The 22660-nt window shown below is 39.9% G+C and overlaps 1 protein-coding gene across 4 annotated transcripts in view; it reads right to left on the bottom strand.

The window, feature by feature from the left end:
- The window catches only part of RBMS3 (RNA binding motif single stranded interacting protein 3), a 699644-nt gene that overhangs the window by 657163 nt on the left and 19821 nt on the right, over positions 1 to 22660 (bottom strand). Inside the window, exon 2 of one of the 4 annotated variants that reach the window (XM_066320193.1) lies at positions 700 to 737. The exons of the other annotated variants lie outside the window; for them this stretch is intronic. The gene's annotated coding sequence lies outside the window, so the exon portion shown is untranslated. The remainder of the gene's footprint in view (positions 1 to 699; positions 738 to 22660) is intronic. 4 annotated transcript variants of the gene reach the window in all.

Genomic DNA, 22660 nt, shown 5'->3' with positions numbered 1-22660 from the left:
GGCCATTTGCAGGTATAGTTTAACAACATTTCCATGAACAGATTGAGTTGTCCAAGAAAAAAAATCCCTTTTTTCCCCTGGTCTAACTTCATTCATTCTAGGGCATTTGCTAGCATAGCAATGATGACAAAATTATAATAAATCCCAACCTGACACAGCTATGCCAGCGAGACTAAAGCCTTCCTCTCAATTAGTTTGAAGTACTTAATATTTAAGCAACATTTAGTTAACAAGATTTTCCCCTCACACCACAGTGCATCCTCCCTTATCACCTGGCTTTGCATTGCTTCCTGCCCATACTCATAACCATGGATCTCCCAGACAACATTTACAGCATCAAGTATGCAACTGCAGGCTCACCTAGGGCCATTTGAAAGGAGTTTATTTTTGATTGTTTAAAAAAATTCTCCCTCCATCATACAGACAGACATTCTGCAATTTCTGATGAACCCTCATCCCCAGCTTACGGCAAATTCTGACCCACTTCTTGGTATTGTGGTAGTAAAAGCTGTACCACACAGCTGAAATGTATGTTTGTGTGTCTTTAGTTGTGTCTCCACCCTGTTTTAAAATGCACAACATGAATCAAATGCATCTAGTTCCCTCAGCCATATTTCCACTTTGAACATAACAGGAGGTAAACAAAGCAGACAGCTCTTAACTGATTCTTTTGTCTGTAATTAAGTGCAAGTTTCTTACCATGCCCAGTGAAATCCAGAATGCTTCAATGTAGATGCCTGAAAAAGAGAGAAAAGTGTTTAAAAGTCTGTCTTTTGCTCAAAGAAAGTCTAACTCAAAAAAAAAGAAAAAAAAGAAAAAAAAAAAGGAAAAAAAAAAGAAAAAGAAAGCTATTGCCAGCATAATTCTATAGGTTGAGTTAAATAAATAAATACTTATCTGATTAATTGTTGCCTGGAATCCATTTGTGCTTGTATCTCTTGAGTTAGAGGCCATATTAAAAAAACTGCACAGGAGATTTGAAATCTGAGGACAACCTAATGCTTGATTCTAAGAAGGCTCAATGCACCAGTACTTTCCCATGGCGTGGGTGAGACAGGTTTAGTCATCAGGTGTGACAGAGAGCAGTCTGTTGCAATCCAACATTATGTGGAGACCCAACTAAAAAGCAACGTATTTAGCACATACACTGCACACATGACAATACCCTCAAAGAAAAGAAAATCAGGTGTTTCAGCACACAGGTTTTATTCAGGTCAGCTGCATTTCAGTCACTCTGAAAAGCTACAGCAAGTGCCTGGATAGAAAGATGTTCACAATTTGAAGATTATTGCCAGACATCAATATCACTGTTATTCACATGTGGGTGACACACTAATGTGCTATGTATACAGATATTAAGACAAAAAGACCCTTCAAAATTATTAAAATATTTTTGCAAATTAGGACTTCACCCAGAACCTGGTCTTGTCCATCTCAGACTTCTTTTTAAAAATGCTTCTGCCTTTCTCTTCTGCAAGAACACTCACTGAAATCGTTCCACAAAAGCTCAAATTGCTTTTTAAGGGCAAGAGCTTGTTTGTCATGTGTTTAAACAATACCCTGGCACAGGGTGGGTGTAAATTACACAGGAAGAGACAGATGGGATAGGCTCAGAGACTGAGGAAGTTGAGCATCCTATCACACTCACGACTTTCACTTTTTCCTCCCCAGGCAAGTGCAAACAGCCTCAGCCCCTTTCCCAGTCCCTCTGTCCCAACCTCTGGGACTCCCTAGGCCCCAGCAATCTCTGGTGAGGTGAGTCCCTGAACCAGAACCGCATTTTTGTGTATAATAGCCTTTGGGAGAGTTTTCTTTAAGGGGTATGTCCAAACATCCCTGTCAGCATGGGAACTCTTGGCATCTCTAATATCCCAGGGCAATTTCACAGCGACAGGAAGTCCTTTTTGCTAGCTTTAAAACTGTCACCTAACCATTCTCTTGAGGCTGCTTGGCTCCCATGAAATGAGAGTGAAATGGGCATTTTCTATTTGCTTTCTCCACGCCACTAGGGAGTTCATAGACCTTTGTTTCTTCCTGCTCAGATAGATGCCCAAGGGTTGTTTTCCATATGGGAGTCACTCCACATTTTTATCAATATTTCCTGTATTACCTCCCCTTCTGCATCCTTTCTAAAATGATGGAGCAAGGATGCAATATTGAAGTGTGCCATGCATTATGCTGTAGCATAAAGACTTTTCTTTTTGTTCATAATTTCTTTAGTGATCAGTGACAGTATTCAGGTTTTTTCTTTTCCTCATTCCTACCGCACATTCAGCAGACATTTTTATACAATTATTATCAGCCAAAGTTTCTTTACAAATGATAATTTAGATTCCATCACTGTGTATTTCAGTTTAGAAATGTTTATCTTCTTCTGCACTACTCTATGTTCATCAACATTGAATTTCAGCTGGCAGGTCATCCTTCAGTCATTCTCTATGGTGAGGCTGTTTGGCAGTCCCATAGTGCATCCTCACCTCAGCTCTCTGTTTGATCTGGTATAATCAGAAGGCTTTTTTTTCCTCATTTTCCACTTCTTTCAGGACTATGCTGAACAGCACCAGACTCAATAGCATAACTTCACTGGTCTTTCCATCCCTTCTCTAAAAGCTGGCCAATTAACCCTCACTTTTATTTCCTCAATTGAAATTATTAATAAAGGACTTTGCCTCTTAACCCATGGCAGCTTGATTTCATTGAAAGTTTTTGAAGATGTCAAAACATCAGTTGAACAAAATGTCAGATGAACAAAATAGAAAACTTAGAAAATTTGTTTATGTGATTATAACAGAAGCACAAATATCCTGAAGCTCAAAAATCTTCTGTCCAAAATCTACTGTTCAACCCTTCTTTAAAGCAACCCTTGTGCTTCACAAACCAAGCTTCTAGCTTCTTCTTGAAATAACAGCATACATCACATACACTCTGGAACAACTCCTCCCCAACCACAGGAGTTACCCCACCTGTGGGGAATGTGTCACTCTCCTCAAAGAGCTTTTCTCACTGTGCTTTCTTGAACCACAGAGAACTGCTAACAGGAGGGCCAGTTCCAGACCCAGTTATGGGCTGCAAGTGCCTCATTGCTTCCAGGACCATTAAGCCAAGGTATGTAGTAGGAGACACCAGCTCCGGAGATTTTTTTTCTGTATAGCCCACCTGGAAAGACATTTTTTTCCTGTTCTTTTGTACTTTGGAAAAGCTGTAGCTCTTCTCTCCCATTCTCAGCCTTCTTGTACACATGTATAGGTTGAACAATGATGCATGTCCCTCTAGGTTTGAATGTTGTTCAAACAACACAATGCCACATATGGTTTCCCAGTGTTCAAGAGCAGTTCAGAAGTCCCAATTTAGACTCTGAGGCCCACCAAATAAAAAGGAATGTGATACATATGTTCCCAGTTCTAGCTCAGCAAATATAGGGTAGAGGATGAGAAAAACATCAAGCTTGGTAACTTAATATTACACTAGATGAATAAGTATAATTTTCTAAATAAAAATAATTGGCTCAAATATAATGGCAGTAACCCTTCAGGGACTTGAGCTGTTGAGTACCATTGAGAACAATAAAAGAGGAAATTCTTACTGCATGCATACACTTTAAGAACAAAAACACAGTGTGAGATTTTCAATTCCAGTGATTTGGATAAAACTGGCTGCCCTGAATCAGCAAGCAAAGCACAATGAGTATACTGAAGTAGCAAACCAAAAGAACTGTAACTTTTGGACAGCAGTCCAACCTTGGCTAACCACAACTCCAGGACTGCTAGGACAACACACCGAGTGAATGCTGTGCTACAACTGATAGCTTCTTTAGGTACAGGCCCCTGGCACACACCAGACCTGAAGTGGCTGGTGGTCCTCACAGAGCATTGCTGCGGATGGAAAGGTGTCTGCATGGCCCTTTCCTGCACCAAAAGCAAATTAATTGCTCCTAAGCAATGAAGATTTGAAAAAAAAAAACTTGAAGGAAATAGATACTGGTATTATTCTGATTCTGCCTTCTCTGGCAGAGTTCTGCTCACTGCAGCCTTAAAGCATAGAAGCAGCTGGTACTTTCTCCTCAGAGGAGACCACTCCAGAGACTGGCCAATACTGCAATTAAAGGATGCACTTATTCATTACACAGACCCTCTAGATTTCCCCAAGGTAACCAGTGAAACTCCAGTCTGCCTTTTTCAAGAGCATAAACACTGTGGGAACAGAGCAGTCAGCCCCTGCCATCCTGGCTAGGATGCACCTCCTGCAGCACTCGTTGCCTCCTTAAGACCCAGTACAGCAGGGAGCAAGAAGTGGATTTAGCCCAGCTGATTCACCATTTGAAAATGAATGGCAAATGCAGCCTCTCTAGCTGCAGGTAAGGCACCCCAGAGACCTCTGAAAACTGATGTCAGCCCTCCAACTCCTGTTCCTATTACAGCACTAATCTTCAGGTTCATCCACACACTGGTAAATGCTTAAAGCAGCCAGTTAACTCTACCAAAGGGCTGATTTTCACTCGTCTCACATACACAGAAAGGTAAATGCTACATGCCGATACACACATTTTGCTATCAAAGAATGACTTAGAAGTATCAAATTTTTAATATCGCATACTTATTTACTGACGCCTGCCCTGGCAGGCATATGTAACCTAATACTGCATTTTACTGATATTGCAGACAGTATAACCAATCTCCTAAACTCTCAACACTCTCAATGGATTAGTATGATGTGTGGAGCAGTTTTTAGCTTACAAAGCACTACTTTAGTGTGTAGAGTTATTGATTTAACTTAGAAATTCTGCTATGTCGTGTATTTTTACTGATTTACCTTTACAGTAGTGTAAGAATATCTTTTCCCTCCCAAAAAATCTTTGACACACTTCCTTATCCAATGCAAAATATTGCTCTTAGTAGGATTTTGGGACAAGTGCTCAGTAATCAAAATTATGGACTTTTGGAAATTTTTTTTGTGTTGCAGGGCTCCTCCCATATTACTCACATTTTGTTTTTTTTAAAATAAACCTGGCATACCCCCTAAACTTTACAGAAATTTCTCAAAGAGACACCTGCAGTTATATAGCAGTGCATCCTCTCTCCTCTTCCAGCCTCAAGCCAGGCAGATACGGTACATAAGGAAAATTTTTCCCCCCCATCTGGAACACTTCCCAAAGGTACATTTTCCTTCTTCTCAGCCATAGTAGTCATTCAAGTAGTCTAGTCTCCTCTCCTTTTGAATCCTTCAGGAATCTCCCAAGCGCCAGCCCTAGTCTCAGTTCAGTTCTAACACATAAAGAAAGCTGTAGCTGAATAGTGCGCACAAATGACAGCAATAAAATAATTCTGTGGCATTGCTAAAAGCATATTTTGAAAGCATATTTTAAAAACAAGATCAAACCTGAGAACCATTCAGCAATGTCAATGGCATTCTCCTCCAGCTTTTCTTCATCAGCAGCTGTATCTGTAGCCATGCAACTCTCAACTCCTACCTTCTGCTCTGCACCACACCTCTTTCATCATTGTTTATACAAGTATATTTTCTTCTGTTAACTATTCTGTATGTTTTAATCCTCCTGTATGTTTAAATCCTCCTCATAACTCTGCTATGTTAATCAATAACAGCCCCCACCACCTCTATCTTTCATTCCTCTGCTAATCAATGTGACATTGAAAGTGCTTCAATTTTACCTTATGGTGACTTCATATGGCACAAACCATCATCAAAAAAGAAGCCAACTCTAGAAATATACTTTCCCCCTTTTTCTTTGCAGAGGTAGACTTACATCAACAATTAAATATGCCAAAAAGCTCACCTGATCTGTATCTTGAAGTATACCCCAATTCATCACATTTTTGTACATTCAATGAATAATATGCTTTGCATGTACAAAGATTACAATTCACTGAATGTACAGAAAATGTGGTATTTTCTGCATTCATCAAAACTCTGCCACGGCCAGTGGTCAGTGACATGGCATGTGACTTCAGCAAGAGCTTAGACTTACAAATAGTTGCTGCACATCTGTTGATTCACATCAACCAGTTACATGTATGTTTTTCTCTGGCTTATGGGAAATTCAGGAAAATTCGCATTAACTTCAAAAAGTCTTGCCTTGTAGAAAGAATGCCATATGGTTCTATCCCACTTCCACACCACAGGGAAATTGCCATAGAAAAGATTCACACATTAAAGCATCGCTTTAGTCTCAGATACTTTACCTTAGTTTACAGTGTTTCCTTATCTTCAGACTTTAGGATAATGTTATCATAGTATCTGGATGTTACCAAATTTTCCCTATGTTAAAAAATATATTTAAGTCTCTATCTAAACTTCTGTTATGGTAAATAAAGCCCTGTGATTTCAGAAGGCACATAGATCATAGATAAATGGGTCTAGCAACCAAAATCTTCTCTCTCACACGATGATAAATTGTGCCATTCCAGCAGCTATTTAGACCTCACTGCCTGAACTCATGCTGACCTGAAACATACCCATTCCTTCATTACCCCAAGCTTTGTGTCATGTGCAGCATCAAACAACTTATCTTCTTCCTGCTTACAACACCTCCAGCAATAGCAGTCTTTTCAAAGTTAAAAAAGGAAAAAAAGCAGACTATTTAAAATGAACTGATGCTTATGAAGTTAAAACAAAACAGGACAGCGCACACGACTCTGCTCTGTGTTTTTCAGCAGCACAATATCCTGCGGTGGCCTCAGCCAGCTGGGCTCTGTGACCCTGGGACTGATCCCTTGAGTGTGTTCCCATTTTATCAAGCAATGAACACTCCAGCCCCAAAGCCAGCAAGAAGTTTGTCACTGGCTTCAGCTGAGAACAGGAACCAGCTCAATCATAAGAAACCTTGAGCTAAATAAAGCAGCAAGAAAAAGCACAGGAGGGAGGTGGGGGGGGTGTCAGCTCGGAGTGCTGTGGGGCACAGCTCTGCTTGTTGCTAAGGTTACTTGGTACTTCCCCACATAAGATTTCATTTTCAATCACCAATAAATCTGCAAAAGTTTGACCCCCTTGAGTGGGAAACTGGGGTAGAAATGCATTAAATATGGGCTGCAGCCTGATTCGGGAGGGACAAAAATGTTTCCAGACATAATATTGTAGGCAGTTTTGAAAAAGAGGTTACAGGGAAATGTGTGGATGAGGAAAGCTCTTTTCCAGTAAAGACTCACCACTATGGCCCTGCTTTGGGTCTGATGATAAGTATGACACATCAAAAATTTACTGTTTGTGTCAGACATGTGTCTAAACAAAAACCTGCCTGAATCTGAACCAGGTGTAAGTCCTCAAACAGAATGGAAAAGAAAAACACCAGTTAAAAAAAAAAAAAAACAGTCAATAAAGATTTATTCAATTTTTAGCTGCTTTAGTTGATAAGCTGCTTAGGCAATTTCCGCCATTCCCCCAAGGCTCCCAAGCCAGCAGGTTTGCTCCAGGCTGGGGCTGAGCAGGACTTTCCCTGAAACTGTAATTCCAGTGTGCTGAATGCCATTCTGTATAAAAGCATGGATACCCTCTTCCTCCACCAGAGTCTCCCCAGCCAACAACACATTTGTTCCAGTGATGGTAGAGAAAGTTTTCAGAACCAAACATAGTAGGGGGGAAAAGGTGTCAGCCTTGCTGAGAAGAAATAGAGAGGAAATTTAGAGAGAAATAGAGGGGAAAAAGCATGTAGGAAGAGAAATTTCTCTCCCTAAACCCTTAATGACTGGCCTGGAAAGGCTGAAATTACAATAGATGAGAAATGGGATCTGAAAGTCATGAAGACTGAAGTCATTCACAAGTCAGGCACTGAAATACGGCCAAAAAACACGACAAAGAGGTGTGGCGATGTGGGTATAAGTCTCAGCCCTGACGAACTTGGATGCAGAAGAAATCCTGAGACTATGTCCAGGGGTACCAATTGTCTAAAGAACCTTTGGAAAGGAGTCCAGGCCTGAGATTCAGTGGGAACAAACCAACACAGCAGAAAATACCAAAGTCCAAGCAGAGACAGACCAGAGGAAGATCCTTGATCAGGGTAATTTTTGTGGCTGAGCCAAAAATTGAGATTTCTGTCAAATATCTATAAAGTGAATCAGAAAGGGGATTGATGCTTCTTCATGCCAGCCTGTGAGAAGCATGCTTGGTGACCGCCAGTTATTCCACTTGTGGCCCTGCTTGATGTGGTGGACGGGAAGATCTCTGGTCTGTCCAACGACTCACAGAAGTGCACAGTTCACACCCTAACATTAATTTGGAGTTTGCAAAAAGTGAGCCGGCAGGGAGCAACTTCTTCTCCTGTGCCTCTCATATTGCCACATCTGTTCATGCAGGTTTTTTTAAAAGGCTTGATTCTGTTACCTACAGCTGAATCCATTCCTGTGGTGCCTCAGCCTGAACTTATCTACACACCTCTATCTCTTGAAGCTCAGTGAGAGTTGGAAATTGTGTTTTGAAATGTGCACACCTTGTCATTGCATAAAGACCTTATGCTGTGGAGAAAAGGGATATTTTTTCCATGCTTGAGAAATAGTTATGGCCAAACTGAAGAGAAAGCCTCCTTCCCCTCAAAGAGTGTTTTAATCCAAATATACAAGAGGATAACTTTTGCACTACAGTAAAATCTGATCCAAGCAGCCTCGCTGATTTAGGACAGCACTCCTTCTCATGAACAAGTGCAGACAGTATTGTTCTGGGATTTTTTAATAAATTTATTTCAAACATGGTGATTTCAAGTTTTGCATGCCAGTTTCTGTTAGTCACTTAGAGAAACTTTGCTAAATAAAATCTTTAAGCATCACTACAGGTGGGAAAAACAGAGCCTCATGAGAGAAGAGTATTTGCCCCACCTCCTTATGCAATCCAGGAGGTGATTTGGAAGAGAAGACATAACCTCCTACAGCACGAGCCTCCTCTATGGGAACCCAAAGAAGAAAACAAATCCAAGATCATCAAACTCATGTTGACACTTGCCTTTCAGTAAAAGGGCTGAAAAAAATCTTGATCAGTGCCATAGTTCATGAACTTACACAAAACTTTCCAGTTCAAAGCACACAATAAATCTGGCATATGGCCTGTCTCACCTGTCACTCTGAGAACTACCAGGTCATTTGTTCCCTGGAAGGATCAGTTCATTCAGATCCTGGTGCTGTTTCTTTCCAAGTGCTACATTGGTTGCATGGCTGGCAAAGGAAAAGACAGTTCTTGCTAAACTTGCAGCATCTCAGAAGTTTCATCACCTCCAGGGGATCTTCTTGCATTTCCATTACTACTCCTTCCCCCTTCAAATGCTGCTTCTTGATATTTGCAGTTCAGCACAGATGCACTGTTTTCTGTGCAGGGGTTGGGCCAGCCCAAGCCATTTAGTCTGGTAGTTTGAAGAAAAATGTTAGAATGCCTTTTACAGAAGAACAAACATTGACTCATATTAGGAAATGTCACTTGTGTGATGCGCTGTTTTGCAAGACCACCATGGTTGCACTGCCTCACTCTGATCAGCCACATTAATATTTGAATACTGGATGACAACAGTTAAAGATTAATTCCAGTAAGTTATTCATGCCTGGAGGTTCATATTTCCAAGCAGAAGCATGTGGGCTAGACTATGGCATTTCACCATATCCCCAAGGAAAATGTGGTGGGAAGCCACCTAGGCCCAAGAGGATCAGAGTAGCTTGTACCTTTGCAAAATAATTCCTCTTCCTGCTTCTCTGTATCCAGGACACTTCACCATCAAAGATGATATGCCAAAGGCCTTTTTTTGCTGGCATCATGCACTGCCAGACAGCATGCTTACAGAAGGTGTGGACATACTCAACCTTGTATCCCCTTTGGAGGAAGACACATCATTTATTTAGCCACGGAAGCAAAAAAGGCCATTCTCAGACAAGCAAGACAACATGTTTCTGTGCTGATCAAGTCAGGACCTGTTTGGCCCTCAGCATTTATTTCTGTTCCATGCTCCTTACATAAGAGTCTCCAAGCGAGAAAGACTTTGAGAACATGACAGTGTGAGAAGAGATACTGTCAAAACATAAGTGTGTGAGGTCCTGTGTGGTGAAGAGCCTCTCAAGAATTCTTTCTGCCACAAGGACAAACCGTTTCCCTTGGATTGTTTCTGACGCACATGGAGCATGAAACTGATGTCCAGGACCATTACTGGAAAGCCCAGGCAGAGGGCTTCAGCCAGCCAGCACCCAACCCTCTGCAGGAGGAGATCCAAGGACTGCCTGCATCCCATTGCTAGCTCATGCCTAGGGTTTGAGCAATATAAACAGCAGTGAGGTTATTTGAGATATTATATATTTTTTCCTGAAGCCCTCATAACAAACATTTTTCCTTCTACCATGTCTTTTGTTAAATAAGGAAGGAAAAGCAGCCTGCTTCACAGGAGGGCCCAGCAACCCCACCTCAATCCCAGCAACATCTAAGGGAGTGCCTTCAGCATGCAAAATTCCACTGAAGACAGGACTAGAAGATATTACTTGCTGATTCCCACCTTTGAAATGGAAGTTCAGAACCAGCAAAAAGAAAGTCTCTGGTATAAAATTCAATACTACCAAATCACTACACAGAAGCCACCAAGACATCAGGTCTTAAGCACATGAATCCAGTAATTATTGCCTTTGTGAAACTCACTATCTGACATTTCCGGGTAGCAAGTAACAAAATAAAAAAAATTTTGCTAATAATTAAGAGATGCAAAGGAGAACAAATTGAATTCTTCAATATAGTGAACATTATTTTAACAAATTAACCCACATTTATGCTAGGCAGAAGTTCAGACAGAAATCATCTTGAAATGTAACTTTCAGTTCCCACATAGGAACAAACTACAATAAAACAATTATTAAAAATAGCTGCAAGTTCTCTATTCATTGGTACTGAAAATCAGAAAGGTTTTTAAAATAACCAACAGGAGTGTGAGAAGTTTTCTTGGGCTAAATATAAACAGTAAAAAACATTGATCCTTTAGGTTTTCTGAGGGACAAAAAAGTCCAAATTTAAAGTCCTCTCCTTCTCCCCCCTTCTATGACCTGGGCAGAGACAGGAGACGTTTATACTGATGTGTAGTAAAGTCAAGTTTTCCACTGCTCTGCAGTCACGTACCTCCATAAAACAGACAGAATGCTGCCAGTGGAAAGACAGAGAATTTCTGGTGTGTGCCTTTTATCCTGCTATTTTACAACAGCATGGGCATAAAACAGGCTCACACAGCTCTCACGGAGCATTACAAAAGTCGGGGTCAACAAAGATCGGGCTCCTGGCCTATAACTGTCAGCTGTGACCCTCCCGCTGGGATTACCTCTTCCAGTCCCAGAACTTTCCATTTCCTCTTCCTTTCTGCTAAGGACACACCGAGCAGCCACCACCAAGATTCACCCCCACGCTGTGGCTCACTCGGGGCTGAGGGGCTGGAGGCATTGCTTAATGACTGTCAGGGTACTCAGCAGTGTCCACACTGTGAGGGTCTGTAGGGCTGCACATACCCTCCCTCTAAAATACACAGCACTGCTCTGGCAAAGGACTGCTGGAAGCCATTCTGTGCTGCTGTCTGCTGAGATTACACAGACCACTCCAAAGATTTCCACGCCTTTCACATCTATTAGCCAGCCGCTGAAGTTAAGTGCCACAAATTACACGTACAGTAACGCAGCATGTTTTATGCAGCTACAAGTTACTCAAGATCACTAACACCTCGAGGAACTGAGAAAACAAACAAACAAAAACTGGCCAAAAAAGAAAAAGGGGAAAAAATGTAAACAACAAGCTAGAAAATCACCTGCACCTTGAGCAAGCCATGTTAGAAGCTCTATTTCAAAAGCAGCAAGCTCAGGATTTCAGCCTGAGATACAGACAGTGTTGAGACAAGGGGTTTACTCCAAATTTAATATAACTAGTATTTACCAGAGGAGAGAAAAGGTTCAGAATATAGAGCAGGTCAAGTAAAAGGATTGTGCAAAATTGAAAACACCTGCAAGGTGGGGCACATGTGGTAGATGTGCTGACTGTATAGGAGTAGGCAGGAAGAAAAAGGGACTTGTGTTTTGGATGGAAAAGAGCTGTCTACTGCCATGAGCTAGCATCCGAAACTGTTGAAAACAATTACAGCCACATTCCCAAGCAAACAGCATTAGATTGTGTTGGGCTTAGTCCTCTCAGTTTCACAGGGAACAGCATGGGAACTTATTAGACAGAGGCCAGTGCTTTCCCATTTTATCTTGGTCCTTCTCAGAGAGCAAAGAGCATGTTCAAGTATGAGCAAGCATTTGCAGAAGTGTTGCTGCCATCCTGCTCAGGTTTCCTTCAGTACTAATTCTATTTTAGAATAGAATAGAGAGAAATCATTCTGGGCAGATTGTGAGTAAAATACTGAGGGGATTGCAGGGGAAGGGAAGGAGGCAAAAAACATCTCCCATGTATCTAAACTACAAGGGATGAGACAGTGAATTAACTTAGCTGGGGTTATTTTCCCTTCAAGTTTTGTGTAAGAATCATTAGGAACTAAAGAGATAGGAAAAATTCTGAAAGAACAGTTGAAAAGGTTTTACAGCCTGTCATAGCATTTTTTCTTACAATAAAATTGGTTTTATTAAAATATTAAAATATTGGCTATAATAAGCCATTGAGAAAACAGTGTGTTAAATATTAGCAAAAAGCTCTCTAACAGTGTTGTTCCAGAGTCACACCCAACAGCCAGCTGGGAACTGGCTGTGACAACTCTGATGTTTCCAAGGGGGCAGGAGCAGGGAAGGCAGTGGTAACTCACCAGAGGTAGCTTTCAACATTTCTCATATTTTCTAAGCAACAATCTCATGAAGAAAACTTAGGTCCATTCCTCCATACTATTCCCACACCACCAAATGCAGTCCCTCATCAAGTTCAGGTTCTGATCCTAGCTATCCATTGGTGTAATCAAGTCTTGTAATAGTCAATTAAAGCATGAATTAATAAATAGATAATTAGATCTAAGTATTTTCACGATCCAATCTGCCCTGGCTCTTGCTTCATTAATCCATGCACAAATGGCCTTCAAGCACAGGTGATTAACACTGCCAAAAGCTAGACATCCCATTTCTGTACTTCACAGCAGTCGAGTATCTGAGGATGCAGCACACCCTTTCACATTAACTGAAGCTCCTACTCATCAGAAGCCCAAAGGAGCAGTACTATTGGAAATGCCACTTGATTAGTCTGTGACTCAAGGAGAAGAACCTTATTTATTATTAAAGCAAAATTTTCATTAAACTGTATTTTTCAGGAAACCAGGGACTAGCTGATCTCCAAAGCTTTTTAGCTTGTTCTGGTACAGTCTTAAGCAGCACACCAAATACAGTGTTTCACAAAGCTAGTTGGAAAGAGTTTGCAGAGCCTTTTTACCTCCTCCTCATTTTAGCTAGTATAATGAAGAAAAATCTAGAAACATTTAGCAGAAAAGAAAACTAGGATTTTTCCCCTTCCTCAAATTCTTACAGAGCTTCACTTTGGGGGCAATTCAGCCTCATTTCAGAGCTGCTCTTAGAGACTGTCTTAAAACAACATTCAAGATTTGGAAAGTGAGAGGTCACATAATGCAATTATTTCAGATAATCAGATCTGCAGAGTTACTGAGACATCAGCAATGTTTGTCACTGCCTCACAGGAGCTTAAAGCACATAAACAAAATCAATTCCATGTCCAGAATCCCAAATAAATAAATCGGTTACCCAAACAGATGAGAGAGAGGGAAGCAGTTTTCCCCCAAGCTACTCAGATTTAGATCAACAGAACAGAGTGACCTACTGTTTCCAACCACTTTAGAATGTTAAAGGCAAAATATAAATTGACATCATAATATCATCTTAATAAACGTACCCAGCATCAGTACCACAGTCCAAGCCTACCTACCAGTGGTCCAGCCTACCCCTTTGAACTTATTATTGAACAAGGAAACAAAATATGAAGGTGTTTGTTTGTTTGTCTTTGAAATTAATTGGTGAGTCAGTATTCACCAAGAAGTAAATCATGACAAGAGCACTCCCACGCATGGTCCTCCTCCATGAGGTTCCAGCACACTTTCTGCAGGAATCCTTGAAGAGTTGTGTCTGTATAAGAAAGAGTTCATCCAGGTACTATGAGAATTATGATGCACAAGACCTATTCCATTAGAAACAAATGATCCCATTTACATTTTAATTCTGCAGAACAAGCCGCTCTCAACAGGGCAGTTTGCTAGAGTTGCTGAAGATGTACAGAAGTTGTAATTTTCATCATAAATGCACATTATGCTCTCATCAGAGAGCTGAAAGGACCAACAGGCATATTAGAGAAACTGCCTGTCTGGGAGGTCCCTCCAGATCTTCACAAACAGAGTCTATTCCTATCTTGCAGTGTATTGTTGCACAGCTAAATATCACAAGAAGTCTCATTAGTCAAATGGAAGTAAGTACAGAAAACATTTTACTTTTCATTGACCCTTTAAAATGAATAACACCATACAGATGGAAATCACACCCAAATATCTAAAGCTGTAAATAATTTGACTGAACAAGCTCTAAATATATTCCAATAACTACAGAATGTACTGGTTCCTCTCTTGTACTTAGAGTTTCAACTCTTCGAATTGTGTACTCCTTAAATTAAGAACCTGCCATCCCTGGTGGATCAGAGGATGGAAAGATAAACTCTTGTGTAGGTGCTGCAGTGCACCAAAATACCATCTCTAAATTTTTTCTCTTTTAGCAAAGACTGCAATCAGGACTGGGTCAAAGTCTACTTAGAGAATGGGGACACTAGTTTTACTGCATGCCTTTTGTACTCACTGTGATCTTAATATCGCTCATGAGAAATTCAAGTAGTATTTGGCAAATAACTATGGTGCAGTGAAACAACCAACAGCCACTCAAATATTAAAAGACTTTGAAATACACTCTTCACAAGTTATTTCTACAGTGGCAATCACAAGTTTATGGGGTGTTAGTACTCACAACAAAGAGAGACAGAGTCCTTATTTAAGCTCCTAGGCAGGGAAGTAACATTAACCCAGAGCTTTCATTTCTCAGACTGACGCAATTATTAATTTGAAAGCTATTCTGAGGCAGATCTTTCTTCAGCATTTCTAACTGGGCTTGCATCACTTTATACAGAACAATCATGGGAGCCAAAATGAGAACCTTTCCAAGTCACTCTCACTGTCTTTCTGGCTTTATGACTATTAGCATTATTGTTTTCATGACAGAAGAGCTTCAGGATAACAGGACATCCCAGGAGAGCCTATAACTCCTTAGTGAGCATTCCCAAAGCAGGGTGAGAGATGGTTTTGCACGACATCAAGATCTGTGTCAATGCCAAACACAACCCAGACCAAGTCTCTGGGATATCCAGTGGTGGGGTTTCAACAAGCACTGTTTTCTTCTATCTTCTCTTCCCTTCCCATCTTCTGGGTTTTCTTAGAAAACCTCAAGATGAAGTGGGATTAATTTGGGATGAGGTCTTGCTTACATACAAATGATATCTATAAAATGCTTTCCTCCAAGTTTCCAATTAAAAAAAAAAAAAAAAAAAAAAAAAAAAAAAAAAAAAAACCACCCCAAAAAACCCAAAAAAAAAACCCCACAAAACAAAAAAAAAAAAAACCAAAAAAAAAAAAACAAAAAACCACACAAAAAAAAAAAAAAACAAAAACAAAAAAAAAACCTCACAGAAGAAACTCCTCTCCCAAACCCGCTTTCCTGCTACCCCAAAATAGGCAGAGAGGGCTAAAACAGCATTATTCACTGATACAGCTTTCATTATACATTGAAACATTCAGATAATTTTCAAGATGCTGTCAATGTAAAAAAAAGGAGTAGCTTGATGAAGAAACTTCCCTTAGATTCAAAATTTCATGTGTAAACAGACAGTATGAATTTAGCATTTCTACCCACCTTACAAGTACACTATTGTCAAAGGAAATCCTCACCTCAAGTGAGCATTTTTTACATTATTTTACAGACCCTGCCTGAGAACTAGGGGCAGCTCAAGAAGGACACCTCACAACAGCACACAGATGCTTGAGTACCACACTGTTATCGTCTCTAACCACTCACTGAAACATGCCTTGCAGCAGAGAGAGAAAAGGAAGTCTGTAGCCTACAGAGCAAGGAAAGAGTCAGAATGATTTTGCTCATTCGGCCGCCCCCCCCCTCCGCTTATCATCATGCAGGAGGAAGAGGGCGATCTATTGATACTGGGTGTAAAGACAGCCGCTCTTGTGATCCAGCGTGGCTTTTGTTGGCAGCAGCAGAGCTGGTGAAAGAGAACAAACGCTCTCCCGTACGTGCATTGTTAGGGCAGGAGACAAAAGAATACCTGTTTTGAATCACTGAGGACTATTACCGTAACAAAGTACAAGATAACATTTCGCCAGAGGATACAAGAGATTCTGAGAGGAGCAACAATGAAACCAGGCAACCTTTCTGTCATCTTATCAAACACTGCTTGGGGTACTTACTGAACAGTGGGGGGGCAATAATAGCAAATAGAGAGCGAACACAGTTAATCTTGGCACAAAGGCTTTTTGATAAGGAATAAAATAGAGTTAAGAGTGGCGTGCTGGCCTTTGCCAACTCACATTGCCTAGAAGAAAGGATATAAGACAGGCCAAAACAATTTTAAAATAAACAAATCCATACACAACAGAGGAATGTTGCATGAATGAATTTCCTCCTTCTCATTTTTCAAGCAATTCAAGAAGCAATCAAAGCACTCTGAGGTTTGCTATGCTTTTACATACTTTTTTTGACACGTTGCTTTACAGAACCTTCACAACAGCCCACTATCAGTAGCTTTGGTGTCACTGTATGGTATGTAAATGGAATAGACAGATCTTTGACATAAAAATAATAATCTCTGGTAAAATTACAGTACTAAAGTGTATCACAGCATCAGAACTATGGAAATATTAATACATGGATCTTTGACAATACAATGTAAGGTGTCACTTTGAGCAGTTATTATGCTAATAATGGATACTTATTACAAAACAACATGAAAGAGGTAAGCTATGTGGGCGTAGAAAGGGATATTTAGTATTCAGAAAATGTATTTAAAAGGGGAAAAAAGCAAGTGCTTCATACAGCATCTAATCCCACATTAGGCAGATGAGGAGTTCCCTGGCAGATGGGTGTCAGGGTATCCTGGGACTTGGATGAAGCAGCACATTATCTCTCAAGGGAGCACACATGCCAATATAATTCACAACATCCTTCAAGCTTGTTTTTGTTATGCAGTGGGCCAAACTGGGACTGAAATCATGAAGGCACAGGGAAAAGTGGCACTAGAGCTTTGAGGATTAACTATAAAAACTGCTCATCAGGTCCAGCAGGGTTTCAAGAGAACATATTCTGCTCCATGCTCACTGGCTTCAAACTAAAATAAATTCCAATACTAAAGAAAGAAAGAAACCACAATGAAGAAAATGTCTCAAACCAAATTCCCTATACAAAGCAAGCAACAAGCCAGCATCATGACTGGTTCCATTTAAGCTACAAGAAAGCATCCATTTACATTAAAGAAAAAAAAAAAACCTAATATGACTATTAAATGTTGCATTTAAAGCCAAAGGAAATGTTTACAAAGAGTTTCTAATATAAGAAGGTATCCAAGGGAGGAGAGTCTATGTTTGCCTGATGGCTAAAGAGTAAATTTGTCTAAGATTTTTCTAGTTGGGAAAGGAGCAAGTTATAGATAGTCTACATTAATTCTCACCTGGGCTTTTCTACTCTGTGCTAAGACGCTGTTTTCCACGGAATCTGAACTACAGAGTCAGAGGGCTCAGAATCACGCATTTAGCACAGGGCTGCTACACTCTAAATTCAAACCTTAGCTGTGCTTAACAAAAACTTCCGTAACACCGAAATCAACCAAAGTCATTCTCATCCTTACAAATATAACCCTCAGCCCTGAAACAAACACAAATGCCATGTTTGTGAAGACAGAGCAGAAGATACAATGCTTCAGACAACAGCCATAAATAAAATTCTTATACACACAAACATAATCCATTTCAAACAGGAATGTTGGTGCTTGTGCTGCAGCGGTTGGAAATACCTGTCTTTCAACATTAAGCCTTGCAAGGATAATGCTGAGCTGCAATCTAAACCTTGGTGATTGCAGCAGAACAACCAGAAGCTGTGTGATTACTTACTGCATTTCCCAGTCAGAGAGAGGGAAATCTGCCACGTAGCTCACATGCACGTACAAGGAACCCCTTGTCTCAAACAAAATAACACAGGGAATTATTTGGATTTTGCTTACAGTTGATAGGACTTCCTCATGCACATTTCTGTGTACAGATGCATCTCCAGGACAATTGCACTAACCATGGACTAGATCAGAGATCCTTCTTTTAATTACTTGGCAATTTCCTGGGCCAAGTTTATTCAGCCACCCAGCCATGCACCACCTATCCTTCCCCCTCTTTCTGATTCCTACAATTTTTCCAGGTTAGATGTAGGCTCCCTGATAACTTTATGGCCTTTTAGGTGGTTTAGTTACCTTCTATGGTAGACAGAAGGCAATGGCCACCTGCAAAAAGCTATCAACAAGAACCTGGGAGTCTGCAAACTAAAAGTTACTGCTTTACTAGCATGACAGCAATAGAGAGCTGTGACCAGCCACTGCTGTGTTCAAACCCCTGATACCTCCCAATCTACAACTTGTCCTTCCCCTGCTTTGCATTCTGAACTTAATTACAGCGCAACATACTATGAACAAGATTTGGACAGTGGTATTTAACCAGTAGCAAGCACTACTGCTATCATCAGTTAGACCTGGAGCAGGCTGGGAAGACAAGAAGGCAAGGCATATAGGAGCAAGCATTAAGGTTTCCACTGTACACACCCTTTAGAGATATGCAGATGTAGAGGTGAGGGGGGGAGGGAAGGGAAAGAAAAGCCTTAGGCACATTCCTCCTAACTCTCATGATTAAATTCCTACTTTTGCAGTATTTAGGGTTTGTTTTTTTATTTCCCCTAAGCCTTCAGCTCTAATAATCAGGGTATTTTGTCATACTTGTAAATTTCCCTTTACAGAAAGGTGGTGGGCAGAGCATAAGAAAACTCTTGAAAGGAAGATTCCTCCAGAAGCTAAAAAGCAAGTCAATCATAAATCATTCATCAGTCCTAAGCCATACTCATCACTGGGATCCTGTTTCATGACTTGAACTGCAAAGTCTACCATAACCACTGAATTTCCCTTTCTGACAGGTGAACATAACTCATTTTGCTCTGCGTGCTAGGAAGCCCTGGAATTTTTCTTGGCATTTTAAGATAAACTGTCCCTTCAGGCTCTTACAGTCTCCTCTTCCCTTCTAATACCAAAGCCTCAATTAGACCATGATTAAAGAGGATGTACTTACAGGTACCAGCAGAAGGTAAAGGCTGTCAGTTTTATTACAGGTCAGGAACGTGTTTCTCTCTGTACTCTAGACTCCAGAGTTTAATGGGGAAATAGAGTTTACTAACAGGCAAGTCAGATTTTCTCAACAGGATTCAATCTTGATTATCAATTAAACGGGCATAAAAATACCTAACCAGATGGTTTCTGCCAGTCAACAGAAGTCTTAAGGGGAAGAGAACTTACACTCTATTGACAGAAATATCTAACAGAAAACTAAAATCCAACAGGAGATGTGCTTCATGTGATGCTTTAATCTTCTCTTTGCTAAAAAAAAAAAAAAAAAAAAAAAAAAAAAAAAAAAGACTGAATCTGTGTACTGCAGAATGTTGTTAAAAGAATTATTCAGCTCCATTTTCTTTGTGAATTTGTTTATCATACTTGAGAGTGCTGATCAGTTTTTAGGAAAATGTGATGCAAACTTACTGTTTACATCATAAAAAATAATTCTATGCCACTACTGTGGCATAGTCAGGCATTGAAGTCCTCACCCCATTTGCATTGAGGTCCAGCTCCATTTACTCTCCTTTGCTTTTGACCAGTTTCCCTCTGCTTTCCTCACACTTCAGCTTCTGCAAAGGTTCAAACAGATACCTATTTTTTAATTGCCAAAGAAAACATTGCTTTCTGCTGCACAGTTCTTCACGTGGTTTCCTCACAAAGATGACACTGTCCCATAGTGTTTAATAACGCAACATTCATTTTTGGATCAGTAACAAGTTGAAAGTCTGGTAATGCACACTCTCCTAATTTAGAAATGGAGCTTTATAACACTGAAATATTGCAAGAAGCTCCAGTGCTTGCCCTTCCATTAATTTGTTACTTACTGTGTTGGATTCTCATCAGCAATTCTTAATTGATGCACTCTGAGCCATGCCATCAAATATTCTCTATGGATCTAGTTGGCACTAATGGTTAATTTCTAAATGTTGGTAAGTTAGTGATTATTTAGGTTGTGATTACTTCAGAGTAAATATATTCTTGCATTTTGGAAAGCCCCAATAAAGAGTGGGCACTGCTACAGATAAATAATATACTGCAATAAGTATTCTTATAATGGTAATGTATGATGCACGGTCATTTTCCAGATGCTACAGAACTAATTGTGCTGCCAACAGAAGCAGCCAAATCCAAAACAGATTCACATGAGGAATTACTGTTGAATCAACCTCATCAGTGAGAAAAGCTTCTGCCACACAAACCTTTTTTCACCTTAGCATAATTGTCATAAAGTTAATGAAATGCATCCTACCCCTGTTACAGCTGTAAAACCAAAGTAACTCCCATGCAGGTGAGTTGGAACTGATATAAAGGAGAGCCAGGACTCAGAATATTTTCCATCAGAGCAAAGAGTGATCTGTTAACACAGAGATGTGACACCACTGCAAAGCAGCCTCTGCTTTGAACAAACACTGCCTGCCATAGATCCCACTCTGACCCGGAAAAACAATGTAGTGGCAGAGCTGTCATGCTGGAGCTGCATCACCACCCAAAAGTTCCTTACATCCTTAAGTCTTACAGCACAACTGGCCCCACACACACAACTGCTGGTTTCTTGGCAGGGTAAAATACTTCTCCAAAAAAGAAAAACCATATTTCTTCCCAGGTTTTAAAGAAGCAGGCAAGTAGGATGTATGGACTTTAGGATTAGAAAGGGTGTCTAGAACATCTAGTTAGACTTTCTTGAAACAAAAGCCAAAAGCCTTCAGCGAAATATACAGTACAAACATAACCACCAAGAGGAAGGCTTATATCACAACCTTTCCTAGTCATCACTTAACTAATCTTTAGATTTTTAGTGGTTTTAATCCTCTCTCATAAATCAGTACCTCTAGCTCCCAATTATTTCAGTAACAGGATCTCTGAGCTGTATCATGTATAGAAAATTAATGACCTTTAAAATAGGAGGTTTACTTACACAGACATTAATTGCTATCGTAGCACAAATGAATAGTTAAGCAGGCCCATGAAATGTTTCACTCAAGCACCTAATTTCAGAAAAGGGAATACTTTACACAAATCCTTGGATGACAAAAGGTCAAATGCAATGAAGCTCCTATCCGAGAAAAAAAACCTGCTTAGGTCTGTTTGCCAAGTACTGCAAAACGGTTAACCATACACATCATTAAGTTCTGAATCCCGTTATGATCATATGGCATCAACCTGATTGCAATTACAGTGCCTGAGGCAGAAGAAGCCATTTTAAGTAGGGAATCACTACTCTAGACAAGTTTTATAAATGGTTCTCATTGATTATCATTTCCAATTAGAGGAAATAAAAGCATTAAAATGGTTACTTTGATGTTGGAAGTGACTTTCGCCTGGACCCTCTCCCTAATGGATGAGGGCTAAATTTACTGTGACAGCACCTAACCACATTTGGTATGGCCTAAAATTTGATGGTACCAGTATCACATCAGCAGCAGGCTGAGTTGGTAAGACTCAGACATGCAGCGTTTGTACCAGAACTATGATTATTAGTATCCTAGGGAGTCAGAAAACCTAGGCATTTTCCAATTACCTACTTTACATTTCAGCAGCTATAAGAATGGCACATAGCTATACTATGACCGATAACAGGATTTTTCAAAGGAACACACATTTTTCTCTTTTATATATATATTTTTTTCTGCTTAATGTATCTCAACTTTATTAATTTTAGCTCCAAAATGTTTGGATTCCCAGTAACACCAAATAACCACAAGTAAGCAAATCATAGGTAACATCCCTCTCTCCAAACAAAGAAAATATTGGATTTCTAACATAGTAGTGCCTCTTTCAGTTAGCACATCCACGTGAAATTAAATCTAAAGGCTCCAGTGAGTGATTTTTATACTAATCCTGCGTAACACGTTTTACAAAAGTGTCAAAAAGAAATATAGTTCAGTTGCTGAATACAGAATGGAAATTGTTTACTTTACAATCCAAACTTCTCTATTTACATAAAAATAACTTCAGTACAGCAGAAATTTTAGGCTACAACACAATATTAATGGAGTTCTATTGCATATTATTCTAAATGGGTTATTTTACAGTTATTGTAACATTAGATCTAAATACAAGACATAGGCTTATACTTGCAGTATATTTTAGTGTGTAAACAATATTTCAAAAAGAGCCATATGTAAACATCAGAAAAGAGCTTTTTCTAAAACAACCACCCTTCTAAAACCCGTATTTGTATACAGGCACAAAACTCTATTTTAATGTTAATGTTATTTATCTCAGAATTACAACCTGATATTCCCATGAGAAAGACTGACAAACACTTCCT

The sequence above is a fragment of the Sylvia atricapilla genome, chromosome 1, assembly GCF_009819655.1.
Source record: "Sylvia atricapilla isolate bSylAtr1 chromosome 1, bSylAtr1.pri, whole genome shotgun sequence".
Taxonomy (NCBI): domain Eukaryota; kingdom Metazoa; phylum Chordata; class Aves; order Passeriformes; family Sylviidae; genus Sylvia; species Sylvia atricapilla.
The sequence above is the reverse complement of the archived record's forward strand: the minus strand, read 5'-3'. Positions and strand labels throughout refer to the sequence as shown.